Genomic DNA, 16631 nt, shown 5'->3' on the forward strand with positions numbered 1-16631 from the left:
CGGAAACAAGACGATCCCATAGATCATAACAGCAATCTGAGCATGAAGAGCTTCCCAATTCCCCTTATCTGCTTCCTCTCTGGCCACCCTCATCAGAAACTTCAACGGCAAACCCACAACATCCCCACTAGACTTCCAACTATCACTGACCTCCTTGATACTCAAACGGAGAGCTCTAGCAACAACTCTGAAATCGACCTCCTTCGGTACGTCCAAGAAAGGAACCTGATGCTGAATCGGGACACTCAACAGAATGGAGTACTCCTCGAGAGTAGGCGCCAACTGATAATCCTGAAAAGTGAAGCAACGAAGCTCTGGGTCGTAAAACTGAAGAAGAGTCTGCAACGGCACCGGGTCAACTACCATCTTCAACAGCGTCAGAATATCCCCTGATCCACAAACCCCTTCAGATGATCACTGGTCACAAGGCTACTCAACTCAATCAGAGACGTCAAAGGCTCACGGTGAAAGCTGTAGGAACAAGTCTTCCGCTTCAGCTCTAGGACTGTTGCCATCTCTATCAGTGAACAAGCTTTGGAATGTACCTGAGAAATGATATGCATGCAGAGATTAATTTTTTCTTTTCTTTTCTTTTTTCCTCTTTTTTTTTTACGTTTCTTTTGAAAATAAACATGCTATGACGCAGATGATGCAGACAAGACTGGCAGGCTGTGCTTCTCGGAACACAGGATCGAAGCTTCGGCTCGAACTCTGAACAACAATTCATCTGAAACCCAAAATCAACTGATAAACTGTCATCTGAACCCATTCTGAGAAAACCGAGTCACCAACAGGACCACAAGTCACCAACCAGTCACCGACAAGTCATCCACTGTACCTGTTAAAATGATCATTCCCTCCCCACTCACGGGTGTCGTCTAGGCCAGGGTAAGGTCGAGAGAAACGTAGCATAAATAACCTTTCGCAGAATACCATCATATACACACCCGAAGTATGTAACGATGATATCCCACCAGGGTCTGAACTGCTCGTGATGTCAATGTTCCGCTAAGTGGCGCATACCACCCGCTTCCCATGAATCACTCTATTCCTAGGTTTCCTAGATTGCACTCATAGCCTGGGTATTGGGCCTTTTACCTCGAGTAACTCCCACCCCTCAAACAGAGAAACACAGCCAGCACAGCAGATGAATATGAATGAATGCAAACATTAATGCGAACAATAAATGCAAACAATAAACAATGAATGCAATAAATAACACAGGAAATAGCAACCAAAGCCCTAACCTAGAGAGCGCTAGGAGAGACTCGCTTAGGGAAGATGGACCAGCAAGAGGTCAACTTTTCTAGTCCCCAGCAGAGTCGCCAGCTGTCGCATTACGCGAAAAACCGGCGGGAAACAAGAACAACAGAGCCGCCACCGTGCGTTATTTATCCCAAAAGAGGGAAAGGAAACGCTCAGAGTAAACCTGGAAAAAGCATGGTCTCGCGACCAAAGAGAATGGGATTGGGAGTCGGTTATGCGAAGGGAAGGTATTAGCACCCCTACGCATCCGTCGTACTCGACGGGATCCACGCACAATAGGAAGGAAAATGGTTGCTAAACACTGCTCAAAAACAAACAAATACCGGCTGAAAGAGACACAAGAAAACAAACAAGACTGACTCGGCAGGATATCGCATCTTGGGCCTACTTAGTCTATCAAGCATAGACATCAGAGTCAAAGTAGTTCGGACTGGGGAAACGACACATGCTCGCTAGGATGTCGCATCCTATGCATACGTATCTTCTCGGACGAAGAAGAATCAGAGCATTCGTAGCTCGGCTAACACACACACAAAATCACAAAGGCAAACATGGAACCCGAATGCCAATCGCTGGACTTACATCAGCTTCCGAACCACACACACCCACACTGGAAACCAGATGCCACTTGATGGACTTATACCGGACTCCAAGCACACAACAAGAGGATACGGAATGCCAATCGCTGGGCTTACATCCATCTCCTAACACACACAAGACAAAACAAAAAGACAGGCGCCCGGAGAGATCAGCTCATCTCCTGCCTACGTACCTCATCTGGTATGAGGATCAGGGCGACATAGTTCCCCTACGCAGGGACACAGGACTATCCTAACCAGATAACAGAGGGAGACACAACTAAGGAGACTAACTCGAGCCTAGATGTTATCATGCAAAATCATCCCTAAGTCAAGGTTTCTAGCTAACTTGCACAGGGAGCAAGCCTATCTTAATCAGCACAAACAACAAGGCAAACAATCAGAGACAGCACACACTATATACACACCAAGTGGGGCTCAAACAAAAGGTTGGGCTGCAAGAGCAAGCCAACTGGAAGGGTAATGTTAGCTCTTAACCTTGACATTGAGAGTCAAGGTGAAGCCAGATGAAAGGTGAGTGAAGATTAGACTTCACAGCTCTTATCCCTGGTCAGGGAGAGCTTCAGACAATGAAGTGTGGGTCCAGAAAGTGGGAACCCTTCTACACTTATGACACTGACTCAACTGTACAACTGTACAAGGATCTTGGGTTACTATCCCAATGCATCAACACCAGTTGTGTGAGCAGAGGGATGACTCAACAGAAGAGCAGGAGGTGGACTACACACCTCTTGTGTCTGCCAATTGCCTTAACAAAGGTCTTTTCCTACTTGGGGACAAAAAAATAAACAAGCACAAACATTGCCTCTTAAGGAGGACTTCAGACAGGTGCCTGGCCAAGTAACAGGCCAGGTCTTCCAGACTACATGGAGAAGAGATTATTATACCTCAGTGCAAATGCTATCAAGCAAAGCAAGTTCTCAAAGAACTATTAGCAACTAATGTACCTGAAATCAATCAAATACAATCAGTATACCAATCACAAAGTCAAAACAAGCAAATAAGAACCAACAGTCAACACAATCAATCACATGTGTAAAGCACAAGCCCAAAGTAAGTGAGCTAAGCATCCTACAAAATAGAACAAGTTAGTTCATAACAATCAACCAAACTCAATCAACTTGCATTAATCTCCTTAAAGCATTTGCTTCTTAACCTGAAAAGCAAACTCAAACATGAGAAACAAGACCACTAGGACAAGCCTAGGGTCAAAAGGAGGTGAAAAATTCAAAACAGCAAGTGAAAATTGATCAAAACCAAGATTAAACAATTAGGAATCCAACCCAAGTGGTTTCACATTCATATCATTCATCATTATCATTTCATGAAGGAAAGGGCACAAAACATGCAATCTAGAACCTCAAAGGACCAAACAGAATGATCACAATCAAATCAATACCAAAACACTTCAATAAATCCTCAAAAAATTCATGATCAAACAGCATTCATAACACGTCAATCATACCAAATTTCAGCTCATTTGGACCAAGGGAAGCAAGTTAATGAAATTCATAATGTCAACACAAATTCAAGCAAGCTCATACATGGCATCAAAACATGCATCCATTTCAATCAATCATAAAACAGAGACCAAGCATGATAAATGAATGGGACTAAAACCATGGCAAACTTCAAAATGTCTACAATACTCATGCCAAATTTCACATCCATCCAACTAATAACCAGAATTTCACAAATCATATAAAAACATGTCTCACAAATGGTCAACAATTGGTCAAGCAGGGGAGAAATTATCAAACAAATAGGAAAGGCATTCAATAAATCCACAAAAATTCACAAGTATTCTCAACATTCACAAGAATCCTCATGCAAAAATCCAGCTCAATTCAAGTTCAATAAGCATAGCAAATAAAATCAAGAAGATGCACAAGGAATGGTATCACACAAATTGTAACACTCCAAAGATCATGTCATAACTCTCAATCCAGGAACTCAAAAATTACAAACCATATATCAAAATGACCAGGAATGAGTCTGGTTTAAGCACAAAAAGTTTCATGAATTTTTATGAAGCATCATCATTTTATGAGCAAAAGAGTGAAACATAGGCAAAAAGCATACATGATCAAAACCATTAGACCAAATTAAGAAACAGCCGTGCACAACTTGTGTTATCATGTCTATAAAAAACTAGATGAAAAATGGAGATGAATGCAAAAATTCCCAACCAATTTGGATCAAGAATGAATTATTTATGATTTTTTGAAGTTTGATTATGAAATGAAATAAACATTTGAAAACAAAATGAAATGAAAATGAAATTAAATCTGAAAATGGCAAAAGCGTAATTATGGAACCACTTAAGTGAAACGCTGCGTTTCACTTAAGGGCGTGGCAGCGTGTGATTGGACAGAGGACGCGGTAAACATGAATTCAAATGCAAAGCCAAGCAATTCAGATCTAAACGCGTCTGGGAATGAAAATCATACGTTCTTCATCATCGTTCATCAGTTATTCATTCCAGAAATCCATCAAGAACAAATATTCATGAAACTTGGCAAATTATACATCATTGAACTCGTCTAATCAAGCACAACAACAATATCATCATGATTTTCCTTAATTCTAACTATACAGCATGAATCGATCAAAGAAAGTTTTGACATCAAACATTCAAATCCAGATTTCTTCATCAATATTCAATGAAATTCAAAACTACAAGTTGTATGCTACTCTACAATCCAAGATCTACATAAGCCATATCACAATTCTATCAATTAAAGAATTCGAGATCCAACCTCTCGAAGGTGCAGATGCTGCTATCGTGCTCTTCAAGCCTCCAAGTGCAAAAACAGATCGCCTATGATGCTTAGGAAGATGATTGGAAGTGGTAGTTCAGCTCAGAAATGCTTGAATCAACATAGATCTCCAACTGCCATGTTCATGTGCAACTCCTCAACAGTGATGATTTAGCAAGATTCTCCACGATTTCTTCTTCAACAGTTCTCTAACAATACCTGTAGATGAAGATCAACACCAGTACCAGCCAAAAGAATGAGGAAATTCAATGGAAAAGTGAAAAAAGTTTTAAAAGAAATTGAGAGAATTTGGTGATTTTCAGTTTGGATCTGAGAGAATGAATGTGATTATCTGCATTCAGTTACAATTAGGAACTTATATGACGTGCTTAATTCAATTGTTAATCAAGATTAGCAAAATTGAAGTGGATTAGCAAAATACAATTTCATGTAACTTGGCCAAAATGCCCTTTTTCCAAATGCAATCAATGTAACAGTAAAAACCATTTGAGACAAGTCCCATTTTCTGTTTATGATGTGTTGGAAGTGGTTTGGTATGAAAATTACATGTATTTTTCAAAAACACCTTTTTTCCCACCAAAATGCAAATTAGTTCACTTGAAAAATGCCATTTTGATGTGTTGATTTTTGATGAAATGTGATGATGCAATATGATAGTACATGTCAAATGTGACTTGCTCAAAAAAGAATCACCCAATTTGGCCAAATGGTTCATGAGTTATGCCACTTTGAATTTCAACTTTTTCTGAAAATGATTTGATCACAACTTGCTAACCACACATGAGAAATGAGTGTTCTTGGACTTTTTGAAAAGGTGAGATCAAGATCTTCAACTTTCATGTTGGACAAAATTCCATTTGAAGCTTGTATGATGATGTAAATTTGAGGAGAAGACCTTTCCATTTTTGGCAGTTTCCAATTACAGGTCACCTGCTATTTTTGGAAACTTTTGATCTGACCTCCAATTCTTCAATCTTGATCTTTGATATGTCAAATGAGACTTGTATGGACATGAATGAGGCCTTTCAAACCATCTCCCACCTTCAAATCCATGAATTCAGGCACAGTTGACCACAGTCGACCACAGTTGACTTTCTAGGGTTTCAGATGAAATTCAGCTTGACTGTTGAGCTTTGATCATCCAATCTTTGGCCAATCCACTTCAAAATGATCCCATAATCATGTGAACTTGATAAACCAACCCTAGGGCTTTGTCTCAATGGAAATTGCACTTGCTTGCTTGCTTGACTGATCTCCTGATCATCTTGACCTAATCTTGTCTGATGACTTGCACTTGGGCAAAGGACAATGCAATGCTATGCAATGGACTATGTAATGTTAATGACCTAATATGAAAATGAATGTACAAAAGGTAGGTGAAAATTTGAGGTGCTACAGTGTGCGTGTGTGTGTGTGATAGAGAGAGAGAGATTTTAAAAATTGGATCGGAGATTGAACCGGTGAAACTTGCGGTTTAAGATTGCAGGTTCAAAGTTTGGGCAAGGTCCCCCAATTTTGAGCATGAGGGATCTTATTTATAGGCTATGCATTTGCTTTTCACACACTTCATTCAAAATGCTAAAAATAGAAATCTCCCTTGCATGGATGCATGGGCGTGTGATAGGCTTATCTAATGATGCCAAATGATCCATAATTTTGTGTTATTCAACCTGAAATGATGTCACATTACCATGCATAAAGGAAATGAATGGTAACCATAAATCTTACCAAATGGAACCTTGTGAAGAACACATGTGCAAGTCCCTCTATTCTTGGCCAAATGAGATGATCTTGGACTTTTTGGAAAGGTGAGATCAAGTACAACAACTTTCAGGTTGAACACTTTTACATTTTAAGCTTGGATCATGATGAATTTTAAGGTGAAAGTTTGGAAAATCAAACATAAATGAAATTTTTCTGAGTACCAAGTCAAATGTTCACTTCGTCCACCTTGAATAATTTTTGCTATGGGCTTCAAATGGAAAAGGTTCCTTCATAAAAGTTGTATCTCTTTCAAACCTCTTTAATTTAGTCACAAATTTGACCTTATTTGGATTTTTCATGAAGGAGTTATACATTTTAGAAGTTGAGGAAAATCTCTTGTTCAATGGTAATGGCCCAAAGTGACCTGTAATGTTTCCTCTTGTCACATGCATTTTCAAATTGAATTTGAATTTATTCAAATAATAAAGGTTGGGGAGGACATCTAGAATTTTATCATGCAACTTGAATGGCCTTCATCTCATAAAAATTGAGCAAGTTATGATCCTTGGAAGTTGACCTCCTAACTAGGGTTCAGACAAAATAACCTATAATCTTTCACCATAAAAAATGACTTTCCAAGAAAAACTAGATCTTGACCTCAACATTAAAGTTGTTTGGAATGTCATAATAAGTAACTTTTCTCTTGGAATCATTTTCATATAACAAAAATTGTAGGATATAGGATCTAGTGAACCCCAACTTTGACGAGTTAACTTTCTCTGGTCAACCACCATGAACCAACTTGTAAACTTGAAATTCTCTTGATATTTTGGACTCATGGAGGATCATATATGCATAAGATTATGTAGTATGAAGTATAACTTGAAATATTTGATTAAATGATGAAGAAACTTACTGAGGAAGTCACACAAGATACCCAAATGCATTAAGGCTTCCAGGGCAAACAAGCTTCAAATTCTTAATGAATTCTTGATTAAAATGATAAATGGAGATCATGGGGATCCATATATGATGTCTAGAATCAATGTGCACCATCTATTTATTAGTATCCTTGCATTGAGGGTCTCAAACCCTAGATGTGAGCTTGATGAGGCATATGTGAATACACACACTACCTACAAAAGAAATGAACTATACATTGACATATTTTTGGTATTTGGGTTGTAAACAAAGAAAAACAAAGTATGATACAATCAAATGTGCTTGATGATCTCTCCCAATGCAAACCCAATGATAAATGGGTAAGGAGGATGTCAGGGTGTGATCCCAAATCCAATGCATATGATGAAATAACATGAGTGATCTTAGGGTTAAAATTGGGGTCTTACAGCTTCCCCTATTTAAGGACATTCTAACTGAGGATGTGAAGGTTAAAATCTTCAAATCAACTTGGTAGAATGGACTTAAATAACAACATATAAAAACAAATTTTGTTCCCTAAGAGACCTCATGATGCATATGATATGAATGTTAAAATAATCTTTGTGAGGAATATATTGCCACAAAGGAGAAGAAGCCGGAGAGACTGAAAGTCCTTAGGAGCAAACTGCATTCCGTAAGGAACACTCATCGGGGAGACCGAGAATTTGGGGGGATAAAAAGCTATGCGTATGCCAGGCTATGACTTAAAACTGCTGGAGACACGGGAGGAAGTTCCGTGAAAATAAATCAATGGAAGGACTCGGTCTGGGGATAAGGGAAATCTGCAGGGGATAGGAATAGATTAAAACAAAATTGAAATATTCAAACCAAACATAGGGTTGGCGATTTCACTAAGGAAATACGCACTCAAACTCAATTGGGGAAGAATGAACTTCAACATAGGAGTACTAGAGGTATATTATCTACTACCGGTTATTGGATAGGAAGATAATGCACTCTTGCAGAGGGACATTCGTTACTGGTTAGGGTAAACATATCAAGGATGACTCGCTGAGGAAAAAGAGGTGTATCCATTACCGGTCATTGGGTAAGAATAACCTATTGGGGAGAGAACTCAAATAGGATTTACAACTATCGGTTATTGGGCAGAAGACCAAAGAGAGAGTATCTATCACCTATCAAAGTGAACATATCAAGGATAAACTCAAAGGAAGAATATCTGTCATCGGTTAGGATGAACATATCAAGGATAAACCACCTGGGGAAAGGGGAAGAATATTCATTACCGGTTAGGGTAAACATATCAAGGATAGACTGCCGGGGAGAAGTAGGAATCATATTTATTAGTTACTGGATAAAATACCAAAGAGAGAATATCCGTCGCCAGTTAGGATGAACATATCAAAGATAGACTCGGAGGGGAAAGTAGGATTTATATATACCGGTTACTAGGAAGAAGACCGCAAAAAGGAGAAAATTTGTCATTAGTTAAGATGAACATATCAAGGATTAACTCTCTGGGGAATAAAAGTAGGGATTACAACTACCTTTTCACTGGGTAATAAACCAAAAAGGAAGAATATTCGTCATCGGTTAGGATGAACATATCAAGGATAGACTGCTTGGGGGAAACATGAAAACGAATCCGCTGGGGAAAACAAAGGAAGTAAATTACATTTACCGGGTATTGGGAAAAAGTAAAGTACTCAAAGAAATTGAGAAGAATATTACCAGTTACTGGTTAGACTCTCAAGGGACCAAAATATCTATCTAGGTAATAGTTAGAAAGAAACGGTCAAACAAAGACTAGACCCAATGAGGATATAATTCAAGGGGAGTGGCTTCATCCATATAATTAGTTGGGGAGGAAACTGAAACAATAATTATCCACGAGGAAATAACTCAGTGGGGAAATGAGAAAGGTTAAACTCTTTATGCTTAAGAGGCTGACACTCTATAATTGAAGGAGGACAAACGCACCAAATCCGCATAGGTAAATGATATCACCGAACCAGGGGATCAGAATAAAGAAATAAAATGCAATAAAAATGCATAATGAACTATCTGATGTTGAGTTTTATGCATGAATATGCATGTATATGATTGTGATTATTCTGACAAAACAATACAGAGGATACAAATATCAAAGATTTAAATCACTGTTGTAACACTCGACTAATCTCAACAAGATGGAAACACCAACTGGAAAAAATGCTATGGATGAAAATAAATCATCTAGCTTTGCACAAATCAACTATGGCTGGGAAATCATGGAGAACATGATTCCAACTAATAACGACAAACTCCACGGGGAGAAAAAACATTGTTGAAGGATAAACAAACATGCTGAGGATTAGAGAAAAGATCTGCTGAGGTTCCAAACTTTTAACTCCGTGGGGAATTTTAGGTCAACACTATATCAAATGGGAGACAACCTTGCAGGGGACAAAACCAAAATACTGTTCATAATCCAAAATCATCGGGAACAAGGGATCTTCATATCAGAATATGAACTCCGTCAGGGGATACAAGAGGTAAAACTTTGCACTAGGATCTTGTAAGACCCCAATTTTGACCCTAAGATCCCTCATGCTATCTCATCATGTGCATTGGCATTGGGATCACACCTTGGCATCCTCCTTACCCCTCATTCATTGGGTTTGCATTGGGAGAGATCACCAAGCACATGTGATTGCATCATACTTTGTATTTTATCATTTTACTAACCAAAATACCAAAAATATGTTTTTGTGTAAACTAACTCTTTTGTAGGTAGAGCACATGCTTACCTTTGATCTATCAAGCTCACATCTAGGGTTTAAGACCCTCATTGCAAGGAGCTCAATCAAGAATTGGTTTACTATGGCTCTAAGCATCATATATGAATCCCCATGGTCTTCACATGTTATTTTGATCAAGAAATCATCAAGAGTTTGGGATTTGATTTGCCTTCGAAACCCTAATTCATCTGGGTGTCTTGTGTAACTTCTTCAACAAGCTTCTTCACCAATTGATCAAATTTTTCAGGGGATACTTCAAATTTCATCATCTTATGCATATATGATCCTCCATGAGTCCCAAAAGTCAAGAGAACATCAAGCTAGCAAGATGGTTCATGGTGGTTGACCAGAGGAATTCATTTGATTAAAACTGGGTTCCCTAGACTCTATCTCCTACAATTTTTATCATATGAAAATGATTCTAAGAGAAACGTTACTCTAAATGATATTCCAAACAACTTTCATGTTGAGGTCTAGAGCTAGTTTTGCTTGGATAGTCATTTTTATGGTGAAAGATTATAGGCCATTTTGTCTAAACCCTAATTTGGAGGTCAACTTCCCAAGGTCATAACTTGCTCAATTTTCATGAGATGAAAGATTTCCAAGGTCATTTTGGACCTGAAGAGATGATTACATGGGCCTATCACATGCCCATGCATCCATGCAATGTACATTGCTATTTTTGGAACTTTGATTTCAAGTGTGCATTTAGCAATCATATGGCTATAAATAGAGGCCCTTGCACCCTGAATTGAAGACCCTGCGCGCCAGCTTTGAATCCCAATCTCCAAAACCCTCTCATTCAAAGGATAACCTTGAGAATGTCCATTGGAAATTGAGTTTGAATCTCCACTGTTTTGAGATTCAAATCTCCAAGAGTCCTGTACCTTTTGCTGATTCATTTCCATTCCATCAAGTGTCCTGAGCAAGATCAAGAGCAATTGGAAGCAAGATCGAGTGTATACAGATCTGCATTGAAGGTATTTTCCAGAAATTTTCATCTCTTCGATTCTCACTCAATTCTTCATAATTCTCCTTGATTTTTGGTTGTCTGAAGTCCTACTAATGTAGGCAACAAGATTGAGTTGCTTTGAGGTCAAATCGAAGCAACTTAGATCATGATCCTCAAATTTCAACTCCCTGTATCTTTCAATATACTTGGAGTTAGATGAAATTGAGGCTAGATTCGAGCTCCTGAGCATTTTTACTTTAAGCTCATGTCCTTTTTTTAAATTTTTGTGATGGTTGTGAGTGAACCAGTCCGGTGAGGCTCACCGGAGAAGAAGACCGGAGCTTTGGCTCCGGTGGTGTGCTGGCGCTCATCTGAACCACATGATCCTTTGGAAATGTTTTAATCTCGTGCATTGGTTTTGAATATCATCCCTACAGCGCTTTGACTCGTGTCCATCATGGAACATGAGTTGGGGACCACTTGATTTGTCCCTCAATTAATGAGGGAGATCAAGTGGTCCACGTGTTTTCCTATTTTCTGGTTTTCATTTTATTTGGTTTATTTTCATTAATTCATATTAATTTTAATATTGATCCAAAAAATATGAGAGTTTCACCAAAAAAATTTAAATAAATTCCTCTTTCATTTTCTGAATTAAAATTATTTTTTTGGATCATTATTAATATTTTTCATGATTTAATTACTTTTGTGAATATTTTTAATTGTTTAAAAATAGTTTTAAGTTTCCAAAATTAATGAAATTTTTTATCCAAGGTTCTTTGACCTTGTTTGACCTATGATAAATCTCATGGCCATTTATTTGGTGTTTTGATGAGGTTTAAGGATTGTGACCAACCATAATTTAATTTAATGCATTATTTAATTGGTTTTAATTGTTTAATTGCAAAATAAATTGTGCTGAGCTTTTGATATTGACTTGTTGAGTTTGACTTGTGTTGTTGGGCCTTGGTCAAGGTTGATTTGACTTTGTTGAGTTAAAGTCATTAGATTTAGGGGATTGATGAAATGTACATTTCATCTCCCAAAATGAATGAATGATTTTAATTTGATAAAAGTCCTCCTTTGATCAATTTGTGTTGATTCCATTTCCCCTCCCTCTTCATCTCAATCCCATTCTCTTCTCATTCATTTCATGGACCTATGATGTCTTTATATCCTAAGGTTAGTTGATTGCAAAATCAACATAAGTGTGGATGAGATTAGGTTCACCCTTTTTGCATATTCTTTTAAGTGTGGTATGTTTTAGGAGTATGGTTCATAATACCATATCTCTAACATGAATTAACACTAAAATTTCTATTACCCGACCTCAAATAGTTGTGACTTCTACATAAGTCCAATTACGATTGCTTAACATAACGCTAAATTGTTGACACAAAAGGCATAACATTCTAGTAAGTGAGATTATAAGGCTCCCCTATTTAATGGTATTGTGTGGAAATTTGGCCTTTTTTCCTTCCTTTGGAAGATATCTTGGTTCAAGGATCCATGCTTGTGAATAGTGGGTTGAGTGTTCTCCAAAGAATGACTTAAACAAAACAAAAGCAAAAGCAATACTAACTTCTAATCAACTAACAACTAACATTTGATTTCAAGCCATTTACTTTTATGCACTTTAATTTTAAAGTCTTTATTCATTTGCCATTATTCATACCATTTAACTTGTTTACTTTAATTTCATTTTCACTTTTCTCATTTGAGCCTTATCTTGTGATTATATTGTGATTGTACATACTTGTTTGTGTTTGTGGTCCTTTGACCTTAATGTACATGATAACAACAAAAACCCTAAAAGACATTTGTATTTACTGTTGGATTTCTCTAAGACATTGGACTTAGAATTAGGCAACACTCCCTATGTAAAAAGACTTGGCTAATGCCAACTTTCATGAAACCAAGTGCTTGTGAATTGAAATTTCATCTGAAGCAATTATTGTGATCCCATTTGAGTTCATCTGCTACATGGTCTTATTGAAGCTGTTACTTTGAACCTGTGTCTACTGCCTATCTTTGAGTTCATCTGATACATGGGAGATCATGAAGAAGATCATGGAGTTGCAAATCTTGGATGTGACTATCTTTATTTGATTCCTTGCTCTTCATCTTGTTATTTATGTATTGATATTGCTTGATTCTAAAGTCCAAGGGAAATTTGGGTTTCTATATGACATTCTTGTCTATTGGATCGCATCCCATTGGTTAGATCTTTTCAACTCTTAACTTTTAATTTTTGCTTAGGATTAGTCTCTTAATCTCCTCCCCACTTCTTTAATTTCAAATATCTCCCTCCTTTTAAAAACTTCTTTGCTTGTTGTGATTTCTAAACTTAGACCATTTTGCAAATTAGAAACTTTGACGTTATGCCATTGCATTTTTAAAATCTTTTCTTAATCAAACTTGTAAATGAACTTAACTATGCTTGACTTAAATTTTCAAAAGACAAAAAGAACTTACACTCATTCAAACCTTTTTTAGGCCTTTGGTGCCTTTGTTAAACTTAATTTTTTGTTAAAAGCTATGCATCCACTTTGAAATTGTTACCACGAACTACGAGATTTTGATCCCTAATTTTATGTTGGTACGTAGGCACAAGTTCGAAGGTCTTGTCAAACACAAAAATATAATTAATGAATTCTTTTCTCATCCCCCCACTCTATTTATTGCAAACATCATTTTATACAAAAAATACATATGCACACAAGAAAGGGCTCCCTAGAAGTACCTAGGACACTTTGGGTGCTAACACCTTCCCTTTGTGTAACCAACCCCCTTACTTGTAATCTCTGGCATTTTATTAGGTTTGATTTGAAAACTTCTTATCTTTGGGTTTTGTTCGTACTTTTCCCTTTTCCCTTGGAAACAATAAAAGCGCAGTGACGACTCTGGTTTTATTGACGTCTCTCTTATCCATAGCTTGATGGTCATGAATTTACCGCTACAGAAATTAAGTGGCGACTTTGCTGGGGAGTAGTCTCCAGTGGGTTTAGCCTATTTTTTTGTGTCTATATAATTGTATATTTGATGTATGTATATTTGTTTGTATGATATAATCTATTTTTTGTGCTTGGTGATCTCTGAGTGGTGAGATAAGTTCTAACCCGGACTTAAGTGCAATTAAGATAGGAGGGTGGTATAGTCATGTTCGACTTATGTGGAGTAGTCGTTAACAAGTTGGCTTGAGACTCATATACTCGGTGGGGACCTTTTTGGAGTTATGAATGTCACATAAGTTATTTGTGGTTAGGCATTACTTCCTCTGATTTGGGGTCCGAGAAGCTAAGGACCGTAGAACATTTAACCCCACTTGGCCTATTTAGGACATAGTGTGGAGACTGTTCAGGTGTAGACTTGATAACAGTTGTTACACGATACTACACTCAGATGAGTTTCTCTTTAGAATATTATGGGTTGATGAGTCCGTCATCCTAACCTGTAATATCCGATAAATAGAATTAAGACTCTGGGAACTTTTTAGAACATGATCTACAAGTTTTTATCCTTAATACACTCATTCAGGGTGGTTCTTAACCTGACTCCATGCTCGTGACTCACAACGAACCCTTGATTCTTGGTTGATCCAATCAAGTCTTGTCAATATCAATGGAACTTGGGTGTTGATAAGGTGAAAACCATAATCCATCAAAATGGATTATTGATATTGACAATGACTTGATTCATCTCTTGACCTTTGTTTGTTTGCCTTGTGTGTGATCCCTTATTTGTGATTGTTGCATTCATGCATTCATGTGCATCATAACATTCATCACACCAGAAATAATTTCAAGGAACTGAGGTCTTATTTGCAAATATTTTTAAACCATTGTAAGACCCCAATTTTGACCCTAAGATCCCTCATGGCATCATAACATTGCATTTGCATAGCCTCAAGGATCTTTAGCATCTTGGTTCCCTTTGCCTTTGGGTGGGACTCCTTGTGATTGGTTTGAGATCACCAAGCATGCTTGAATTATACATCATTGTTTCTCTTACTTTTGTTTACTAAAAAAAAATTAAAAAAAAAAAAATAATAATAATAAAAAAAAAAACAAAAAAAACAAAAAAATATAAAAAAAAAAAAAAAAAATAAAAATAAAAATAAAGAAAAAAAAGAAGAAAAAAGAAATAAAAATAAAAATAAATAAATAAATAAATAAAATATAACAAAAAAAAATTTGGACTTGGGCCTCTCTCATTTGAGCCCACAGGTCCACAAAAACTAGGTTATAAATTCAGAGTTTCAGTGAAACAAAAGGATTCTATTCCTATTACCCTGGAAGAAAAAAGAAAGTGAGAGAAGAGCTGACAGAGTTCAGAGCAACCTCCAGAGGCTGAAGGGAACTCATCGGCAAAGAACCAATTCCCTCTCATATAAACCCTCAGATTGCTCTGCAAACCCAACGGTGCAATTCAATTTCATTCGATCTCTCCAATCAGGTTTGCCCTATATCCATCATCTTTATGCCTTTAATTTGAATTTTCTGAATATATGAGGTATTATGGGTGAATTTGATACCCTTTTGATGGATGTGTTTGACAAGAGGTTTAGGCCTCCTATCCTTGGTTGCTTTTTGTGAGCTTTTTGTGAATTGAAAGGGCATGATTCATGTGGTTACATTTTGATTTGGGGGTAACCCTTGATTACCCTATTTTTTTTCTCTAACCTGTTTGTTGAGTTTTTTTGTGAGGGCTCACATGACTCTTGCAGAGATGGTTTGCGTGGTTTCCCACTTTATTTGTGGGATACCCCCTGGAGGTTTATTCCGATTACCTGTGCTTAATGACTTGAGATATTTGTTTGTGACTGCTTATTTCAAAGGATGGGAGCTACTTGGATCATCAATATGATCTCAAGAGGAGAACTCCTAATGTGGTTTTATTTTCTTTTCCCTTATCTCTTGTATGTTTAGGAATTTAACCCTTCTTTTTTTTCCCCATTCTAACCCAAGCCAAAACTTTTTGTGCAAACAATAACTTTTGTTTTCAACATTAGAAACCTAAGCCTTATGCTTTTGATTTTCAAAACTTATTTTTTATAACACTTATTCTGAATTGAACCTTTTAATCCACTTTAACCATATTTTTGTAAATACTTTTAATTGGTAAATATAACCCATTCAAATACTTTTTGTGGTTTCAATGGCCACCTTCTTAATCAAACCTTTTTTTTATAACCATTAGCTATTAGGTTTGAGTTATCCTTGAGGTAGATATAATACTCACCTTTATCCTTAGTGATGGACAATGAGTCTTCCATGCTTATTATAGGGTTAACCCCTCACTAGCATGTTGAAGCTATCCTCACATGGTGGATTTGTGGTTTTAGGTTGAGTTTTCTCCCTTTAATAACAAAAGACCTTAAGGTTTTTGGACCAATCAATTCACTGACTTTTTTTTGAATTTTTTTACCCTGAACTACGAGGTTTTGATCCTAATCTTTTTTTAAGATGGTACGTAGGCAATGGGTTCATCCATTCAAACACAAAATGTAAATAAATTTGTATATTATTTTCTCATCCCTTCAATCATGTTTGCACAAATAAATTTTCACAAAAAAAAAACAACAACCTTACAACAAATGTGAAAAGGGCTCCCTAGGAGTACCTAGGATGCTTTGGGTGCCTAACAC

This window comes from Lathyrus oleraceus, chromosome 2, assembly GCF_024323335.1.
Source record: "Lathyrus oleraceus cultivar Zhongwan6 chromosome 2, CAAS_Psat_ZW6_1.0, whole genome shotgun sequence".
Classification (NCBI taxonomy): Eukaryota; Viridiplantae; Streptophyta; class Magnoliopsida; order Fabales; family Fabaceae; genus Lathyrus; species Lathyrus oleraceus.